We start from the raw sequence: 20297 nt of genomic DNA on the forward strand, positions 1-20297 counted from the left end.
TTGGGGCTGAAAATTGTTTTGTTTAAGTAGGTTAAAGGTGGATAATTATTCTTTTCTGGCTGGAAAATTTTCATTTGGGCCAGGCACAGTAGCTCATGCCTGTAATCTAGCATTCTAGGGGGCCAAGGTGGGTGGATTGACTGAGCTCAGGAGTTTGAGACCAGCCTGAGCAAGAGCAAGACCTCGTCTGTAAAAAAAAAATAATAATAATAGCCAGGTGTCATGTCCGGTACCTGTAGTTCCAACCACTTGGGAGGATGAGGCAAGAGAATCGTGTGAGCCCAGGAATTTGAGGTTACTATGAGCTGTGATGACATAGCACTCTGCCAAGGGTAGCAAAGTGAGACTCTGTCTCAAAAAGAAAAAAAGTTTTTGAAAGTCTGTAGTGAGGATCACAGACCATGACTCGGGCAGTGATGGTGCAGCAACAAATTGAGGCTGCGTAATTTGTAAAGAGAAAGGGTTTCTTTGGATCACAATCCTGATGTCTAAAAAGCTCAGTTTCAGATATCTGCCTCTGGCAAGTGTCAGGCTCCCTTTGCTCCTGATAGAAGGTAAAGGGGAGCCAGGGTGCACAGAGATCATGGGGGTTGGAGGAAAGGGGGAGATAGAGAGGTAACAGCCTCTTTTTTATAAGTAGCACTCAAAAGAATGAATAGAGCAAGAACTCACTCACCCCCTAGGAGGCATTAATCTTTTAATGAGGGATCCCCCCATGACTCAAATGCCTCTCATCATACCCTGTCACCATCATTCAAATTTCAACATAAAGTTTAGAGGGGATGAAAAATTATATTCAACTCACAGTGGGATGAGAAGGTGTGGGGTGGTATGTGACTTTCTGATACTCATTCCTTCCCATTGAGAGTGACTATTCTATCTCTCACACTCAGTACAATTCCAGGAGGTGATTCTTCTAATAATCACCTTTGCCTAGCTAACATGCTCAAGTAGTTATGATAATATGCAAATACTAGTTGAAGCCCTTACAAAATAGAGAGAAGAAGAAGAGGAACAGGAGGAGGAAGAAGGGGAAGAAGTCATCATAGGAGACATAGTAAAGAAAATCCAGACAGACATTCACCCATGTCCTGGTGCAGACTTGGAGTGAGTAGTGCCTTCAAACTTATGAATAGACTGGTTTTCAACCCTCAAAGGTTTTAAAATCCTAGCAGGAGGAGTACTAGCCATCATCAGAGTTTGCGTAATTATCCCCTGTCTCCTCCCACTATCAGTCACAGCTATATGCTCGATGATGAAACAGTTGTTAATCAAAAAACTGCATCACATGCATTTTACATGAAACACTACTGGATCCCACAAGAGCAAGCTGATAGTGAGACCCCCAAGTTAAAAAATATATGGGGAATGAGAGAGAATACCAGAGGGAAATAAAGTCTGAAAGAACAAAAGACTTCTTACAAGAGCCCAAGGACACTCCTACAAAGTCCTCCTCATGGTGACTCAGCTCTTAGGAACTTATAGAAACTTAACTTTCTGGGACCTTGAAACTAATCCTTGCTTCTGCTTCTGTAAAAGCCCACACTTCTATAAATCTCTTCACCCACATTCCCCAGCTCAATTGAAACTGACCAATTAGAAGGGTACATGTGGACAAGGAACTCTGTAAAAGGGAAAGGACAGCGCCAGTCAGGGAGGTTGGCCACTTTTGGACTTTAGTCTACTGTGGCTCTGTCAGCTGAAATAAAGCCCTTCCTCTTTTAAACATGAGTGTTTGGGAGTTTCTTCACCTCTATCGGGTCTTGTTTTCATGCAACAACATCTCAAGTGACCATCAAAAAAAAAACAAACACACAATCACATTACAATAAGGTTTTTCTTTGCCTCTTTAACAAGTAGCCTAATGAAAAATAATCCTAGTAGCCAAATATGATTTTATTAAAATTCATTCTATCATTAATACAACAAAATAATATCATTTTCTCCTATAGAACCAAATCTTCTTTGCATGACCAATGTAAAATCTTTACTATCTACAGATTATTTTAATTCTTGTTAAATGATAGCTTATAATAAGCTATAATTCAAAATATACATCTTTAAAAATGAAATACTGAAATATTCTTTTATAATTTCACTTAAAGCAATACTCATTCTAAGATAGAGAAGATGACTGACTAGAAGTGGCTTCTGTCAGAGGCTCGTGTTCAAAGGGAAAGATATTGGACTGAAGTGAATTGAAGCCAAGTGTGAGGAGATGTGCACAGAGAAGAGTGTGTGAGGTGCACATCACCCAGGCTGAGTCAAGTGGCAGAAATAAGAAAGAGGAAGAAAAACAACAAAGATCAGGTAAAAGTCCAGTAAGTGAGTAGCCCACCAATGAACTGGTATCAAAAGTCTGCTCACCTTATCCCACATTAGAGCAGTCGCTAAGTCCCAGTACTCCTTCATCATTGAGGTCCCACCACTGAGCATGGCACAAGTATTTTGCTGCAATCTCAAACATGCAGATTGCCCTTCTATGAGGGAATCCAACCTAGTTGCTAGAAGGACTGCCCCCTGCAGAGGCTGGAGTGTTTGGCAAGTTCACTAAGAAGCCCAGAAATTATGCCCACAGAGCTGCAGCATGAGAACAGTAATGCTGCAGTCCTCACTTTGGCAGGGAAAGGGTGAAGTACCCTTCTCCAGCTCTTCAGAAATTCTCAGAAATCCAACAGCTTTCTGTTTTCTGCCCTCCAGAACAACCTCTGAGCTCAAATGGGTGGGCAGTACCCAGTGCTTGAGCAACTTTTGACTGAACTTTGGACCTCTGCCAGACAGTTCCCTCGAGGTTGAGTGGGTAGGCAGTGCCCAGTGCTTGAGCAACTTTGTCTAACCTTTGGACCTATGCTCTCAACAGGCTGAGTCAAGTGGCAGAAATAAGAAAAGATTAATAAAATTGATAAAATTTTGGCTAGACTAATCAGAAACAGAAAAGTAAAATCTCTAGTAAAGTCAATCAGAAATGATAAGGGGAAATAACAACATATATCACAGAAATTTTTTAAATCTTCAATGATTACTACAAAAAAACTCTATTCTCAGAAATATGAAAATGTGGAGGAAATGAATCAATACCTGTAAGGACCCCATCTTCCTAAACTCAACCAGAAAGAATTAGAAATTTTGGATAGACCTATAATAAGCACTGAAATGGCATCAACTACAAAAACTCCCCAGAAAAGGAAAACCCCAGACCACATGGCTTCACATCAGAATGCTATCAAACCTTCAAAGATCAATTACTTCCTATAATGCATAAACTATTCCAAAATAGTGTGTTCTTATAAATAAAAAAGAAAAATCTGAAGGCATCATATTACCAACTTCAGGTTATGCTACAAGCCTATAGTGATCAAAATAGCATGGTACTGGCCCAAAAATAGAGACATAGATCTATGGAATAGGATAGAGAATCTAGAGATGAATCCAATAACATATTATAATTTGATCTTAGATAAGACTAACAAAAAACATGCACTGAGAAAAAGAATCCTTATTTAATAAATGGTGCTGGGAGAACTGGCTATCCACATGTAGAAGGCTGAAACTGGACCCACATCTCACCATTGACAAAAATTGATTCTCACTGGATAAAAGATTCAAATTTAAGGTATGAAACGATAAAAAATTCTAGAAGAGAGCGTAGGTAAAACACTTGAAAATATTGGCCTGGGGAAAAAACTTTCTAAGGAAAACCACCCTGGCAATTGCAGCAACATAAAAAATACATAACTGGGATTTGATCAAGCTAAGAAGCTTTTGCACAGCTAAGGGTACCACAAACAAAGAAAACAGATAGCCTTTGGAATGGGAGAAAAAAATTGCATGTTATGAATCTGACAAAGGCCTAATAACTAGAATCTACAGAGAACTCAAATTAAACAATAAGAAAAGTGCAAACAACCCCCTCTAAAAGTGGACGAGAGACTTGAACAGAAACTTCTGTAAGGATGACAGACAAATGGCCTACAAACACATGGAAAAAAATGCTCATTGTCTTCAATCATCAGAGAAATGCAAATCAAAACCCACTCTAAGATATCACCTAACCCCAGCAAGATTAGCCCACATCACAAAGTCCCAAAACACCAATGCTGGCATGGATGTGGAGAGAAGGGAACACTTTTACACTGCTGGTGGGATTGCAAAGTAATATAGCATTTTTGGAAAGAAGTATGGAGAATTCTCCAAGACCTAAAAGTAGACCTTCTATTTGATCCTACAATCCCATTACTAGGTATTTACCCAGAAGAAGAAAAATAATTTTGCCAGAAAGATATTTGCAACAGAATGTTTATTGTGGCTCAATTCATAATCGCCAAGTCGTGGGATTGGCAACCTAAGTGTTCATCAATCCATGAATGGACTATGGTATATGTATGCCATGGAATACTATACCAAACTGTGGTATATGTATGCCATGGAATACTATTCATCCATTAAAAAAAATGGAGACTTTACACCTTTTACATTTACTGGGATGGAGATGAAATATGTTCTTCTTAGTAAAGTATCACAGGAATAGAAAAATAAATATCCAATGTACTCCATAATAATATGAAACCAATATATAAACAATTACATGTTTATATGAACAATAAAGCACAAATATAGCCTAGTATGGGGGCAGAGGGAGAAGGGAGGGGGAAAGAGAGGGGGATGATGATTGGCAGAAGGGAGAAGACATGAAGCAGGATCTCACCTAATGTTACACACATTGTGAGGGTGTATAACATGCCTCAGTGAGGGGATCTTTTACAACTGGAACTTTACTCTGGAAGTGAGAACAATGTAACCTAAAAATTTGAACCCTCATATTAATATGAATTAAAAAAAAAATTAAAGAAATACTCATTCTCTTACTCTATTTTCCAAAACCATAATAAATATTAAGCAAATAAAATTTATCTAATACCCCCATGACTGAAAATTTGAATCCTGCCTTACTTGGCTTTATTCACCTCTTTAGGTCTAGGCACTATATCAAAAGAGATAGGCCTGTTAACTTCCAAGGGATGATTTTAAGGGATAAAGCTAGTAAGTATCTAGATCCTTTATCTTTCTCAATTTTCCAACCCCACCTAGCCCCTAAAAACTCTCTCAATGACTTCTTTTTTTTTTTTTTCTGGTTTTGCTTTTCATTTAATCAAAGACTGGTGAATAAACATAAATTCAGCACAATTACTTCAGTTCTTTCTTCATATTGTATACACACAGAGCAATGAACATAATCTGAAATAAATCTTCAGTCAGCAATGAAATATATACAGCTTTTTCTTCCCTCATCCAAAAAAAAAAAAAATAAGCACAAAAACTTAGAATCTCATCAGCACACACTCTTCGGTGACAAATGATTCAGACATAAGTAAAGAATGGATGCAAAGAAACTATATGCTAACATATAAATAACTTTCATTAATGAAAAAAACAGAAGCAGCCATAATGATTAAGATACATTCAATTATTGACAGCTAGTTGTGCCCTAAAGGGTATTATCGAAAAGAGAAATCATGCTGCATATAAAATTTTCCTATATAAACACAATGAAAAAATAAACTGCAAGATTAACACATGCATGTTTAATACTGGAAAAATCATAGCCCTCCAAATTTCTCCACGTTTGTTATAAAAGCTCTCTGCATTCAACTAAAATTAAAATGATCTTAACAGGACAATACTTGTAAAGTCTGAGACTTTTCAGCCACAGAAACAGCAATGGAAATAAATGTTCAGAGTCATTTTCAAAACAAAAACAAAAATCTATTTCTTTGATAACAAGCACGATTTAGAGGGCTATGCAAGACACATTTCTCTGCATTCCCAATGAGTAGGGGGGAAAAGTCAAGTCAATTTTTAGCTCACAGATGGTCAAAGGATTTTGTATTCCAGCAGGAGTTCAGATCTTCTGGGTATTTTCACCAATTATTGGGGTTTTTTGTTTGTTTGTTTGTTTGTTTTGCAGTTTTTGGCTTGGGCTGGGTTTGAACCCACCATCTCTGGCATATGGGGCAGGCGCCCTACTCCTTTGAGCCACAGGCATTGTCCAATTATTGGATTTTCTTTTCTGATTTTCTCAGCAGCATCAGCTTTGTAATTGAAAGAGCAATTGTGTACTTCTGAGTAACAGGGTACACTACAGTAAACATTTCCACATGGGCATTTAAACCCCAGTAAGTCCCACTTTCTTCCCACACATGAAACAGCAAATTTTTTTTTTTTTTAATTTTGGTTTTTCAAGAGACTTTCTTTAATCTTCAGATGGCTGCTATGCCATATCTCATACTGAAGCTTGCAGATCTTCTGTTTCAGGTACTGCTTTATCCAAGGAGGTACTGTCAACTTGGGAAGATGCTACCAATTCTGACAAAAGTGACTGGTTTGGGACAGGGCTTGGCTGCATACATGAGTGTCGACTGAGCTTCTGGGACACTGCCCTTTGTGCACTGAACTGGTAAAGATTCAGACTACTGACAGAAGTTGCAGGTCAGATTACTCTACCACTACTACTGTTCTGTCTTTGAAGATGTTATTTATAGAATACTGAACACATGCCATTTATACAAGAGTTTCCATAAAATCTGCAGCCAGTGGAACTAAACATAGACACTTGAGGCTGCTCAACCCCTGCTAGCTCTGGCCCTTTAGTCCCCTTATTAACTCTTAATGACTTCTTAAAGAGACCACAACACTTACAGCCTAGAAACTAACTTTACTCAAAGTCTCCCAGGACAGACCAGATTCACATCAATCTAAAAGAAGTCCTTTTAATTCTTACTATTTTTTCAACACTACTGCTAAGATTGTACAAATCCTGTCCTAGATTAAACTCTGTGAATGCTAGAAACCCACAGACCTTCCAAAACATGCTTCTACCCAAAATAAATTCCCTAGAAGCCCAACCCATCATAGATAGACTCCAGATTCCAACTCACTCCACAAAAACCTTAAAACTGTAAACTTTAATATGCTATAGTATAGGACATCTTACTCTTCTTGTCCTCTTTCTTATACTTCTTCCTAATTCACATACCAGATCCATCCCCCTTTACTCATACTGTGAAAACATTTTTTCCTTATTAACCAATTGAAAACAATACAAACTAATATTAACCTTATACTTCCTAAATAGGCACCATCTAGTAAATTTGACTAGTTCAATTTAAAATCCATATATAGTCCTAGCTCTCTTAGCCCTTCTATGAGGCCCCTTGTATTCCTAATTTGCATTCTCACCTTCAAACCCTACATTTTTACTGCCTAATAATATTCATGCAGAACCAAATTCAGGCCCTGACAACTTCTCTCCAATGAAACCTCTTCTTATCTTTAACCTAATTTTGAAGACCACTTTCAATCCTTCCCTGTAATGACCCAAATGGGCTCTGACAGGCAAGGACATAGCTCTATCCATATTCTGTGGGAAGGAGCTTCAGAAGTGACCTCCATTCATAAATCCCCAGTTTGAGGCTCATTTCAAAAAGAGGGAAAGGATGATAAGTCTTTATAGTGAAATAACAGAAAATTATTAACTCATAGTCTGTTTCTCTACCTACTTTCCTTCTGTTGTCAGCAGCAGTTCTGAGGCTTAGTGGGTAGCTGAATTGAAGGGGGTAAATAGAAAAGAGTAATTGTAGCTGAATTTATAAGGCACTGTAAATACGAATGTTATGTCCACATTCATAAATCCCTGTAGATTTCTGTTTTCACAGACCATTCAGGAACCGAATTGACAAAAAAAGAAATGTAAATTCCCTCTCCATTTCCCAGCTCCTTTGTCTTTTAAAATCCATTTCTTTAAGCTTCAAGTAATTCCTGAACATCCATGATGGATGAATAGTCACACCTAAAGATTAAACACACCTAAAATATGTCTATGTTCAACCTTACCTAAAGAAAATGGACACAATATTCATATTCACAGTGCCTTGCAAATTCAGCTACAATTACTCTTTTCTATTTTCCCCCTTAAATTCAGCTACCCACTAAACCTCAGAACTGATGTTCTACCTTTGTTTATTTAAAATACCATGCCATTCTCTCACTTCTTTCTCCCCACCCCCTTTTTCCTTCTCTCACTCCCTACTCTCCTCTCTCTATCTTTCTTATCTCTTCCCCTGGCTCTCCTTAATGCCTATGCCCAAAATTAGATATCCCCTTCTCCTAAGACAGGCTTACTGTCCAATATTCACTCCTCCCTTAAATTAAAAACAATGGAAAAATTCAACCCTCTTGCTGCTTTATCCCCATACCTGCTGACAACCTCACGGACTACCTAACCGAAACCAAGTTACACCTCTTCCCTAAAACACACTCTGTGATAACCCTACCTATACAACCCGTCACCAGACCAATTCTAGTAAGAACTGTTCCCATCTGGGATGTTGAAATGCTACCAGAAAACACACAGCAACTCAAGAATTATTCCTTTCCTTCAACTTTTCCACTTCCCTCTATGACACTGACATATTTTTTCCTATGCAGAACCTCTGTCTCTCTATGCCTCCCAACAAACTGGACTGGCACCTGCACTCTAGTTATGCTTTCCCTTTATATATCCTTTCTCTCAGGCAATTAACAAATTCTAGTCCTCCTTCACACCCTACTTAGGGCTAAACATGTCATCCAATTACTCCCTCTCCGAGCAGGACTAGGCATCATGGCAGAAGTTTCCACCAGAACTTCCACCCTAGGAATTACCACCCACCAGTTCCAACTAACGTCCACTGAACTGGCCAAAAAAACCCAGGAAGTCTCTGACCAGTTACAACTCATATAAGATCAGATAGACTCCCTGGCAGCAGTAGTTCTCCAAGATCATAGAGACATGGATCTGCTCACAGAGGGGAAAGGGAGTCTTTACACTTTCTAACAGAAGGCATACTGTTTCTAAACCAACAAATCTGGCCTCGTCCAAGAGGGCATAACCTGATTCTGGGAACAAACCACCCATATATGCCCTCAAAATGAGGGATCCTAGTTTGGCAGCCCATGGGAACACTGGATCACACTCATCTTAGACCCTTTCACTACAATCCTATTATTAAACACTGCTCCTTGTATCATCCAATTCCGGTTCTCATTTATTCAAGGTAGACTAAAAAAGCTGTCAGCCATGGTTGCAACCAAATTCTTACTACTCCCAGAAACTTCTCCCATTATACCCCAAACCTGTGTGGCCCTTCTAACACCCAACTCATCCCACTGAGAACAACTACGGGCCCTATCCAGAGAGAAACAGTTCTGGAGGACTGACCTTCAACCACATCACCCCTTTTAACAAGAGTTAGGAATGTTAGGGTCCTAAGCCCTTACCCATCCTCTCCCTCCTAGAACAAAAGGTCTACCTGGCCCCACCCCAAGAGTTCCACCAGAAGGAACTTAGCCTGCCAAAGCCTTCCAGCAACTTATGGAATCTTCCTCCCTCTATACCCAGTATAAAAACATGACCCAAACCACTCTTGGTACAGCTGCCATCTTTGCCCAGGCAAGACTTAGTCCCTTTTTATTAAACTTGGCCTGAATATATCCTGATCTCATCTCTGACTACACCACTATACCACTTTCAATCACCACTCTAGGATGACCTGCCTGCCCATAGGGCCTGGCGGCAACAGCAGTTTTAACCCTTAAAAGTCAGAAGATTATTTTCGGCAGACCCACCACTGTCTTTTCCTCCCATAATTTAGCTGAACTCTTTTCTCACAAATCTATCCAGACCCTCTTCTCTACAGATACAACAACCTCATATCTTATTCATAGATTCCCCACATATCACAATAGCAAAATGTGCTCCTTTAAGTCTTGCTTCTCTTTTACTAATGCTCCAGACAGACATTAACTTTATTTTACATTCCTGTACAGACATAATAGAGATTCATCAATCTCCCTTTGCACATCTTTCCAAAATTTTTATCCCAGATAATAGAATGTCAACCCCTACCCATAGACACCACATCCCAAAAGGCAGAACTCATAGCCTTAACCAGAGACTTACCTCTAGCTAAAGTACTGTCTGTCAATACTTATACACACTCCAAATATGCCTTTCATGTCATCCACTCACATGCTACCATATGGGCTGAATGAGGTTTTCTCACAAATGCTCAATCGTAATCAAAGGAAAACTTATTTATTATCTTTTAGAGGCTGCAAAGAAACCAAAAGCTGCTGCCATTATCCATTGCAAAGGCCATCAAACTTCTAATAACCCCCTCACAAGTGGAAACAATAAAGCTGACCGTGAGGCCAAAAAGTGGCTTTCCAAAAATTGCAAAGTCTATATATAACCCTAACCAATTTCTCTCCCATATACTCAACATCAGAGATCCAGATTTTCCAAGACCAAAACCTAAAAAAGTGGGGGACCTAGTATATTAAAGATGGCCATTATATCCTATCTGAGAAACAAATCCCCTAAATCCTCCAACAGCTACATAATTCATTTCACATTAACCACTGCCCTCTCCTTCAATTCCTAAAGTCCATAGTCACTTGTAAAAATCTTTCACAACTTTTCTCTACCATAATTGGAAAGTGCAAAACCTGCTTCACAGTCTCTCCTCAAGGCACATGATCCCCCTCATTTCCTACTCACCAGGTCAGAAGTTACATCCCCAGACAAGACTGGCAAATTGATTTTACTCATATACCCATATAGAAATGATACATATACTTATTAATGTTAGTAGACACCTTCTCAGGATGGGTCAAAGCTTTCCCATCCACTTCCAAAAAGGTCTCAAAAATTTCCCAAGTCTTATTAAGACACATCATTCCTTATTTTAGTCTGCCTGTCTCCATGTAGTCAGATAATGGCCCTTCATTTATAAGTCAGATCACCCACCAGGTCACCCATCCTAGGTATTCACTGGTATTTATGTACTCCATACCAGCCTTAATCCTCAGGAAAAGTAGAAAAAACAAACTCTCTCATAAAAACCCATCTGACAAAACTAAGCCAAAAGTCAGACAATGCTGGACCACCTTATTACCCATTCCTCTCATGATGATTAGGGCTACTCCTATGCCCCCAACTTTCATAGCCCATTTGAAATAACATGTAGAAGATCCTTTTTATTAGCACCCATTCCTGATGAGCCCAGCACATTAGGAAATTATCTGCCTACCCTAATTCAAACCAGAGTTGAGCTCAGAAAACCCATACAACTCAACCTTCCAATACTTTATAAATCCCTTTCCTGGGACCAACTTGATGACCTTACTGGTTAACAAATATGTATAAAAATATCTGCTAGCATGAATGTGGAGAAAAGGGAACACTTCTACACTGCTGCTGGGAATGTAAACTAATACGTTCCTTTTGGAAAGACATCTGGAGAACATTTAGAGAACTAAAAATAGACCTGCCATTTGATCCTGCAATTTCTTTATTAGGTATATATCCAGAAGACCAAAAACCACATTACAACAAAAATATTTGTATCAGAATGTTTATTGCAGCCCAATTCGTAATTGCCAGGTCATGGAAGAAGCCCAGGTGCCCATCAATCCACAAATGGATCAATAAACCGTGGTATATGTACATCATGGAATACTATGTAGCCATAAAGAAAGATGGAGACTTTATGTCCTTCATGTTTACATGGATGGAGCTGGAAAATGTTCTTCTTAGTAAAGTATCACAAGAATGGAAGAAAATGTATCCAATGTACACAGCCCTATTATGAAACTAATTTATAGCTTTCATATGAAAATTATAACCTAATTATAGCCTAAGAATATGGGGAAGGGGGAGGGGAGGGGAAATAGGTGGAGGGAGGGTTATTGGAGGGATCATTTCTATGGTTTATCTTACAAGGGTACAAGGGAATCTTTCTAAGAGTAGAATATAAATGTCTTGACGCAATAACTAAGAAAATGACATAAAGGCTATGTTAACTAGTATGATGAAAATATTTCAAATTGTATATGAAAACACCACACTGTATCCCATGATTGCATTGATGTATACAGGTATCATTTAATAAAAAATTTAAAAAATCCTATGTACTCAGTACTACTATGAAACCAATTTATAATCACTCACACTTTATTTTTTTTTTTTTTGAGACAGAGCCTCAAGCTGTCCCCCTGGGTAGAGTGCCATGGCAAAGCTCACAGCAACCTCCACCTCCTGCCTCCACCTCCCAAGTTGCTGGGACCACAGGCGCCCTCCACAACACAACACCGGCTATATTTTTTCAGTTGCAGCCATCATTGTTGTTTGGTGGGCTCAGGCTGGATTCAAACTCGTCACCTTAGGTGTATGTGGCTGGCGCCTTAGCTACTTGAGCCACAGGCGCCGAGCCCACTCACACTTTCATATGAGATATGAATCACAATTGTAGCCCAGGATGAGGCAGGGAAGGAGAGAGGAAGGGAAGGGATAGGCATGGTTCTACAGAGGGAGGGTTAATGGTGGAATTATACCTATGGAGCATATTGCAAGTGTACAAGTCAAATCTATCAAGTATAGAACACAAATGTCTTAACACTATCATTAAGTAAATGAGGTGAAAGCTATGTTAATTAGTACTCTGTAAGTACTCTAATTTGTACAAATAATCAACACATTGAATCCCACAAAGGCATAAATGTATTCATGATCTATGCATATATGACTTAATAAAAAAATAAAATAAAGAAATCCTCCCAAGTACTATCGCAGAATGCACTCCACACGACCCATTCCTTGACATTGTAGGAAAGGAACTTAACATAGTTCTATATTATCATAATGCAAATACAACTTGTTTTGACAATACTAACAAAATCACACTAATTCAATAATTCACTGGAACCAAGATTAATCTGACTATTGAGGTGCCTTGTAACATACATTGTAACATCTATTACCCTTTCGCAACCACATTCTGTAATACAGCCCTAATAGGGGATGGTTTATCGGTATGGTAAAACTATTGAAAGGCATTTGAAAACCACTTAGAAAAGTCTTTCTTTGAGTCTCAAGCTGTTGCCCTCGGTAGAATGCCATGGCGTCATAGCTCACAGCAACCTCAAACTCTTGGGCTCAAGTGATTTTCTCTTGCCTCAGTCTCCCAAGTAGCTGGGACTACAGGTACCCACCATAATGCCTGGCTATTTTTTGGTTGTAGTTGTTATTGTTGTTTTGCAGGCCTGGGATGGATTTGAACCCTCCAGCTACAGCGTATGTGGCTGGCATTCTAGCCACTGAGCAACAGGTGCCAAGCCATTAGAAAAGTCTTTCAATATATCTGTCATAGAAAGTACATATCCTGGTTGTCACTGGCCATATCTTTCTACTGATTGTGCATATTAGCTGAAATATCCCTCACTTCAAAATCCTTCAGTAATCCCATCCACACCCAAGATAATCTACCTCCCCCCAGTCTAATGTTCATGACAACCCAGAAGAAAAAAAAGGAATGGCTTTCCAATGTTTAGACCTAACAGAAGTAGCAGCAATGTGGAAAATAGGATAAACCTTGCCACCCTTTTGAAATGATATGGACATAACTTCCAAAACAGACAAATAACAACCACCAAAAACTCCCTCACATTTACAAAAGAGATCAGTTGGAGCTACAATAGTAGTTGTTCCAATCCTAATAATAAGTATAGCAAGATTGGTGGGAGGAGTTACATATAATGCAATGACCACAAAAATAAAATAAAATAAAATAAAATAAAATATATATTTTAGCCAGCAAGGGATAGAAGACTCCATCTAGTCAGCTATACAATTGGCCTTCCCAAAACTAACCTGGCTCTTACCTTTTATAAGACCCAAAGTAACCTCTCTCTGTATTTTACTATTTGTTCCATACCTCATTTTGGTAATAATCAAATTTTTGCAAAATAGTATATAGGCCATCACTAAAAAATCCTTAGTAGAATTTTTTCTCCTTCAAGCTCACCCCAGATACAACCCACACCATAAAAATATTTCCCATTAGGCTTCTGCACCATCCTTAAGTCATGCAGGAAGTAATTTATGAGAATGACACCCATATTCCCAAAACATAATAAAACAAATAGTCGAGAATGTTATGTTGGTCAAACTAGCCCCACGTTGGAAGGTCATTCTGTGAGACTCTGCTATAGGTGGACATAAATCAAATAAGAGAGACATGCTGTAGACTCATCATGTCCTTGCACCAGCTCAATTACAGACCCATGAGAAACATGCTTACACTGCAAGCCTCTGACACTGACATGAAGAGCTTGCTAGGAGAGTCCCCAAAATGAGACAATATCTTTGATGCCCTGATAAAAACACTATGATGGTTTTTGATAGAAACTAGCTACTCCTCAGGCAGCTATGAAAGACTTTTCTTCCTAAACCCTGCTGACATGTTTCAACCCACATCACAAAATCCTGAAACTGCAGATGCTAGCATGGATGTGGAGAGAAAGGAATACTTTTGTACTGCTGGTGAGATTGCAAACTAATATAACCTCTACAGAAAGAAATATGGAGAATTCTCAAAGTACTAAATGTAGATCTTTCATTTGACCCCATAATCTCATTACTAGGTACCTACCTAGTAATTGCAACCAAGTATCAAACATCATCACTTCTGTTACACTTTGGCCTTGAGTGTTCTGATCCATGATGCCTTTCAGTTTTTACCTATCACAAAGACCATATGTTGCTCTCAATTGATGCAGAAAAGGCATTTAACAAAATTCAGCATCCTAGTCTGATAAGAACACTCAAGAAAATAGGCCTAGGTAGGATATTTCTTAAACTAACAGGGGCCATCTACAACAATCCCACAGACAATATCATATTGCATGGAGTATCACTGAAAGAATTTGCACTTATAACTGGAACCAGACAAGGATGCCCACTATCACCACTAATATTCAACATAGTGCTTTAAGTCCTAACCATTGTAATCAGGCAAAAGAAGGAGATCGATGGCATTCAAATAGAGACAGAGGAGGTCAAACTCTTGCTCTTTGCAGATGACATGATTGTATATGTGGAAACCCCAGGAACTATACTACAAAGCTCTTAGAAGAGATCAAGAAATACAGTAACATCTCAGGATACAAAATCAATGGCCACAAATCAGTAGCATTATATGTGCCAATAACAGTCAAGCTGAGAATCAAACCAAAAACACAATATTCTTCACAGTAGCTTCAAAGAAGATGAAATGCCTGGTAATATATCTAACAAAGGATATGAATGATCTCTATAAAGAGAACTATGAAATCCTGAGAAAAGTAATAGCAAAAAACATTAACAAATAAGACAACTTACCATGCTGAGGGGCTGGGAAGAACAAACATGTGGCTAAAATATTCATACTATCAAAAGCAATCTATAGATTTAATACAATCCCCATCAAAACACCAATGTCATACTTTAAAGAACTTTAAAAAATAGTACTTCATTTCATACAGAACCAGGAAAAAATTCGCATAGCCAATACAATTTTAAGAAATAAAAACAAATCTGGAGGCATCACATTACCAACTTCAGGTTATACTACAAGTCTATAGTGATCAAAACAGCATAGTACAGGCACAAAAATAGAGATATAGATCTATGGAATAGAATAGAGAACGTAGAGATGAACACAGCCACATATTGCCATCTGATCTTTGATAACACAAATGAAAGCACGCACTGGGGAAAAGAATCCCTGTTTAATAAATGGTGCTGGGAGAACTGGTTAGCCACATTTAGAAGACTGAAACTGGGCCCGTAACTCTCATCACTCACTAAAACCGATTCTCTCTGGATTAAAGATTTAAATATAGGACAGAAAAAAAATTCTAGAAGAAAGTGCAGGGAAAACTCTTAAAATCGACCTGAGAAAAGATTTTATGAAGAAGACACCCTTGGCAATTGCAACAAAACTAAAAATAAATAAATGGGACATGACCAAGCTAAAAAGCTTCTGCACAACTAAGGGTACCAAATATAACAAACAGACAATCTCCTGAATGGGAGAAGATATTTTCATGCTATGAATCTGACAAAGGGCTGATAACTAGAATCTACAGATAACTCAATTTAATCAAAAAGAAAAGAGAAAACAACCCCATTTATAAGTGGGCAAGAGACTTGAACAGAACCTTTTCTGAAGAAGACAGGTAAATTGCCAACAAACATGTGAAAAAATGTTCATCATCCCTAAACATCAGAAAAATACAAATTAAAACCATTCTGAGATATCACCTAACCCCAATGAGAATAGCCCACATCACAAAATCCCGAAACTGCAGATGGTGGCAAGGATGTGGAGAGAAAGGAACACTTTTGTACTGCTGGTGAGATTGCAAACTAATACAACCTCTATGGAAAGAAATATGAAGAATTCTCAAAGAACTAAATGTAGACCTTCCATTTGACCTCATAATCCCATTACTAGGTACCTACCCAGAAAAAAATAACTTTACCAGAAGATAAAATCATTTGCACTAGAATGTTTATTGTAGCTCAATTCACAATTGCCAAGATGTGGAAGCAATCCAATTGCCCATCAAACCATCAATGGATTAACATACTGTAGTTTAATGTACACCATGGAGTACTGTTCAGCCATAAAAAAAGATGAAGACATTACATCTTTTATGTTTACCTGGATGAAGATGAAACACATTCTTCTTAATAAAGTATCACAAGAATGGAAAATAAGTATCCACTGTGCTCAATTTTAATATGAAACCAATATATAAACAACTACATGCCCACACAAAACAAAAACAAAAGTTTATTCTAGTGAGGGGGAGGGGTCTGGAGGGAAAGGAGAAAGGAAAATAGGGAGGATGATTGGCCGGTTCTCACCTAATGTGCACAATGTAAGGGTATTCAGTACACCTCCTGAGTGAAGGGTTCAAATGCAACTTGAACTTTACCCACAAATGAATTCAATGTAACCTAAACATTTATACTCTCATGTTAATCCGAAATTAAAAAAATAAAAATAAAAAGATAACTTGAAGTGATAGATATGCTAATTACCCCAATTTAATCATCACATTTTGTATACATGTATTGAAACATCACATTGTAACCCATAAATATGTACAATTATTATTTATGAATTAAAAATAAAAAGATTAACATCCTCAAAATTTAAATTTCTTGAGCTTTAAGTGTCACCATTAAGAGAAATAAAAACATAGATTGGGGGGTAGAGCCAAGACAGCGGACTGCAGCCAGCTTTTTACAGAAACTCCCGTCCAGAAGGAGACTTAAAGGACAGAAGTTTAGCAAAGGAGCTGATGATTTGGAGTGGAGCCAAGAGAAAAGATTGAAGAGCTCACTTCAACCTTCCTGAGGTGAGCTGTGACCCCAAAAATACAACCAAAAGGTACAAAATCCACAACTAGACGGATGGGAGTCCCCTCCCCCACATCAAGGACTCACAGTTTACTCCACACAAACAAGCAAGCAGAGTTCAAACATCTTCCCACTCTATCCTACGGGAGAGACCCCCTAAAAACTGGACCTCCTACCCCTGCTGGCATGCCACGGCACCCTCCTGCCAGGCATAAAACTGTAAAACTATATAAAACTGTATATATTCCCCACCTGCAACATTGAACTCTGAGGATTCCCCCTCCACACCCTGAGGTCTGGAGGTTTGTTACCTACAGAGTCCAGATTCTTAGTTATCTCCTTGAGAGAAGTAGAGGGGGGAATGGTTGGTGCTGCTCTGTACTGACTGTGGCACAGGAATGAGGAGAGGAAAGTTGGCTCAGAGAAAGCTGAACAGCAACAGTGGCATCCTGACCTGCAAGCTGACGCCATTCCAGATAGGTGAGCCCTGTCTCTCTGGGCAATCAGAAGTTCTGGACAGCAGCCACAAGCCAAACGAACAGACTTGGTAACTTTGGTAAGTAAAGAGACAATTAGCACCAGCCCTCAGGGGAATAGCTGAGATAAAGACAGTGGGCAGGCAGAGGCTGGAATTGAACCTGAGTGTAAACTCTAATTTGCTTCAGGCCCAGAGCTAAGTTCTTCACCAGCTCTAGAAAGCCTCTGACTTGTAGAAGAATTTAGACGGGACAGAACGTGTGAGCCTGTAACGGCCACAACTTTCAAAGCGTAAATTCTTCCCCTGCCATACTGGACTCAGATTTCCCAACAAGCACCTCGCCCTCAGGGGAATGCTGAGACAAAGGCAGTGGGCGGGCAGAGGCAGGGATTGACACCTGAGTGTAAACTCCAATTTCCGCCTAGGATTGAGTTGCTGATCTGCAATAGCAGCCTCTGACTTGCAGAGGAATCTAGCCGTGACAGAAGGCAAGGGGCTGGAATTAAGAGAATTTTCATAGCCTAATTTAAATATGCAAGGCCCTCCTGTCAGACGCAGATTTCCCACTGATTTTGGCAGTCATAAACCCTGGGGGCAGTTGCCTACTGGAGTGAATAGGGTCACAGACCTGGGGGATTAAGAGTGACTAGGTGCAAGGTGGGGAAGGAGGTATTAACTTTCCCAGACTAACCCATCTGCTGGGTGTGTCCCTTTGCCCTCATGTGGCACTGGAGCAAGTTATATCCGAGCTACGAGCAGAGCCCTCTTATTTAGTTGCCAGAAACATTTGAACTTTTCCACCTGAAATGGGTGCTGACTGGGATAACTGATTTGGACCCCTTAAACTGGGAAGACCACCCAGGGACTATTCAAAGGGGCACCCTGGGTGTATGGTTGAGGGAAGGTTTGATTTTCCTTGCCCAATTGTTGTTTATGGGGGGCAGGATATATAATGGCTGGTATTTTTCCACAACTGAGACTTCAACCAAAAGTAACTGAATCACTAGGGTAGGACAGAGACCAGCTGAAAATAAGACAGAGCCACTTAGCCCCACCAAACCAAGCAGGTCCCCATTCTCTCAGGCAGTAACACCATATGGGTCCTTGAAAAACCTCAAGGGGAAAAGTCAAACAGGGTAAAATAATCATGGAGCAGAATCAGCGGAAAAGCTCTGGTAATATGAATAACCAGAGGAGATCAAACCCCCTTCCAAGAAAGGATGTGGCTGGTAATATGAATAACCAGACTATATCAACCCCACCAAGAAAGGATGCGGCAGACCAAATTGAAGATCCCCTTTATAAACAAATGGCTGAGATGTAAGAAATTGAACTGAAAATTTGGATTGCAAATAAGATGAATAGAATAGAGGCAAAGATAGAACTAGAAATTCAAGGAGCATTCCAAAAGTTCACTCAAGAATTCAATGAATTGAAAGACAAAACCACCAAAGATTTTGAAGCATTGAGGCAAGAGATTGCAGCCCTCAAGGATCTGAAAAATACGGTAGAATCTCTTGGCAACAGAGCGCAGGAGGCAGAAGAATGAATCTCAGACGTAGAAGACAAAGCTTCTGAATATGTCCAAACATCCAAAGAGAATCAGAAATGGAAAGCAAAAATGGATGATTCTCTCTGAGAGCTATGGAATAATTCATAGAAAACTAATATTCACCTCATAGGAATCCCTGAAGGTGACAAAGTTGCTTCACAAAACACAGAGGCTCTTCTGTATAAATTATGAAAGAGAACTTTCCAGATATCTCAAGAGATCCTGAAATTCAGATTTCAGACAGCTTCAGAAACCCACCACGACTCAACCCAAATAAGACATCACCCAGACACATCATAATTAACTTCACTAAAGTTAGTATGAAAGAGAAAATCTTGAAATCAGCGAGACATAAGAAAACCATTACCTACAAGGGGAACAATATGAGAATAACTGCAGATCTCTTTGCCCAAAACTTTCAGGCAAGAAGAGGGTGGTCATTGACATTTAATTTCTTAAAACAAAATACCTTTCAGCCCAGGATCCTCTATCCAGCTAAACTGTGGTTCATTTATGATGGAGAAATTAAATACTTTAATGACATCCATGCATTGAAGAAATTTGCCATAAGTAAACCAGCTCTCCAGGATATTCTCAGACCTATTCTCCATAATGACCAGTGCAATCCTCCACCACAAAAGTAAACTAACTCAGAAACTATTGATCAAACTCCAACTTCTACAATGGCAAAAGGATTAAAAATATCCACTGGACTTTTGAACAACTCCATACCTAAAATGTTATCAGGATCATCAATAATTTCAATCAATGTGAATGGCTTAAATTGTCCTCTAAAGAGGCACAGATTGGCTGATTTGATACAGGAACTCAGACCAAACATCTTCTGTATGCAAGAATCTCATCTTACCTTAAAAGACAAATATAAACTCAGGGTGAAGGGATGGTCATCTATATTCCAGGCTAATGGAAAGCAGAAAAAAGCAGGTGTTGCAATTTTATTTGCAGATGCAATAGGTTTT

The 20297-nt window shown here is 39.0% G+C and overlaps 1 pseudogene; it reads right to left on the bottom strand.

Moving 5' to 3' along the window:
- Positions 1-5485: 5485 nt before the first annotated feature.
- On the bottom strand, positions 5486-7042 carry LOC100957375 (annotated as a pseudogene).
- Between the last annotated feature and the right edge of the window lie 13255 nt (positions 7043-20297).

This window comes from Otolemur garnettii, unplaced genomic scaffold (assembly GCF_000181295.1).
Source record: "Otolemur garnettii isolate 467f Iridium unplaced genomic scaffold, OtoGar3 scaffold00175, whole genome shotgun sequence".
Classification (NCBI taxonomy): Eukaryota; Metazoa; Chordata; class Mammalia; order Primates; family Galagidae; genus Otolemur; species Otolemur garnettii.